We start from the raw sequence: 2,372 nt of genomic DNA, 5'->3' as shown, positions 1-2,372 counted from the left end.
AGGACAGTTCCATACTTGAAGTTAAGTGCAGGACCAGACCCAGATGCTTCCAAAACGTAAACTTGATCTTTAGTGAAGATTCATATGAGGTTGTGTGTTCCCAGTTGTGGAAAGAATTTAGTTCCTGGGCGTACTAGAGGCCAGTTGCATACTTGAAGATAAGTGCAGGCCAAGAAAATTATGCTTCTCAAACGTAAACTCGATCTCTAGTGATGATTCATATGTGGCTGTGTGTTCCCAGTTGTGGAAAGCAGGTAGTCCCTGGGCGCATGATAGGCCACTTGCATACTTGAAGTTAAGTGCAGGCCAAGACCCTTATGCTTCCAAAACGTAAACTCGATGTGAAGTGAAGATTCCTATATGGCAGGTTGCTCCCAGTTGTGGAAAGATGTTAATACCTGGGCGCACTAGAGGCCAATTGCATACTTGACGTTAGGTGCAGGCCAAGACCCTCATGCTCCCAAAACGTAAACTCGATCTTTAGTGAAGATTCCTATGTGGCTGTGTGTTCCCAGTTGTGGAAAGAAGTTAGTCCCTGGGCGCACGATAGGACAGTTCCATACTTGAAGTTAAGTGCAGGACAAGACCCTGATGCTTCCAAAACGTAAACTTGATCTTTAGTGAAGATTCATATGAGGCTGTGTGTTCCCAGTTGTGGAAAGAAGTTAGTTCCTGGGCGTACTATAGGCCAGTTGCATACTTGAAGATAAGTGCAGGCCAAGAACATTATGCTTCTCAAACGTAAACTCGATCTCTATTGATGATTCATATGTGGCTGTGTGTTCCCAGTTGTGGAAAGCAGGTAGTCCCTGGGCGCACGAAAGGCCACTTGCCTTAACTTGAAGTTAAGTGCAGGCCAATACCCTTATGCTTCCAAAACGTATGCTTCTCAAACGTAAACTCGATCTCTATTGATGATTCATATGTGGCTGTGTGTTCCCAGTTGTGGAAAGCAGGTAGTCCCTGGGCGCACGAAAGCCCACTTGCCTTAACTTGAAGTTAAGTGCAGGCCAATACCCTTATGCTTCCAAAACGTAAACTCGATGAGAAGTGAAGATTCCTATATGGCAGGTCGTTCCCAGTTGTGGAAAGAAGTTAATACCTGGGCGCACTCTAGGCCAGTTGCATACTTGACGTTAAGTGCAGGCCAAGACCCTCATGCTCCCAAAACGTAAACTCGATCTTTAGTGAAGATTCCTATGTGGCTGTGTGTTCCCAGTTGTGGAAAGAAGTTAGTCCCTGGGCGCACGATAGGACAGTTCCATACTTGAAGTTAAGTGCAGGACAAGACCCTCATGCTTCCAAAACGTAAACTTGCTCTTGAGTGAAGATTCCTATGTGGCTGTGTGTTCCCAGTTGCGGAAAGAAGTTAGTCCCTGGGCGCACGATAGGACAGTTCCATACTTGAAGTTAAGTGCAGGACAAGACCCTGATGCTTCCAAAACGTAAACTTGCTCTTGAGTGAAGATTCCTATGAGGCTGTGTATTCCCAGTTGTGGAGAGAAGTTAGTTCCTGGGCGTACTATAGGCCAGTTGCATACTTGAAGATAAGTGCAGGCCAAGAACATTATGCTTCTCAAACGTAAACTCGATCTCTAGTGATGATTCCTATGTGGCTGGGTGTTCCCAGTTGTGGAAAGAAGTTAGTCCCTGGCCGCACGATAGGACAGTTGCATACTTGGAGTTAAGTGCAGGCCAAGACCCTTATGCTTCCAAAACGTAAACTCGATCTTTAAAGAAGATTCATAGGTGTCTGTCTGTTCCCAGTTGTGGAAAGAATTTGGAACCTGCGCGCAATCTAGGCAAGTTGCTTACTCTAATGTAATTGCAGGCCAAGACCCTTATGCTTCCAAAACGTAAACTCAATGTGACGTGAAGATTCCTATACGGCAGGTTGTTCCCCGTTGTGGAAAGAAGTTAGTCCCTGGGCGCACTCTAGGACAGTTGCATACTTGAAGTTACGTGCAGGCCAAGACCCTTATGCTTCCAAAACGTAAACTCGATCTCTAGTGAAGATTCCTATGTGGCCGTGTGTTCCCAGTAGTGGAAAGAAGTTAGAACCTGGGCGCACTATACGCAAGTTGCATACTCTAAGTGAAGAACAGGCCTAGACTCTTATGTTTCCAGAACATAAACTCCATCTTTAGTGAAGATTCCTATGTGGCAGTTTGTGCCGTTCTGTGGAAAGAAGTTGGAACAAGGCCACATTAGAGGCAAGATGGAGAGCCTAAGGTAAGTTCATGCCCAGTCCCTTATGCTTCCAAAACCTATAATCGCTCTTAAGTTTAAGTCTCCTAAGTGGAAGTGAGTTCCCAGGTGAGGGAAGATCTGAGAACAAGGGACGACTCTAAGCATGTTGGTTCCTTTGAGAT

Source organism: Meles meles, chromosome X (assembly GCF_922984935.1).
Source record: "Meles meles chromosome X, mMelMel3.1 paternal haplotype, whole genome shotgun sequence".
In the NCBI taxonomy this organism is placed as follows: domain Eukaryota; kingdom Metazoa; phylum Chordata; class Mammalia; order Carnivora; family Mustelidae; genus Meles; species Meles meles.
Note: the sequence above shows the minus strand (reverse complement) of the source record.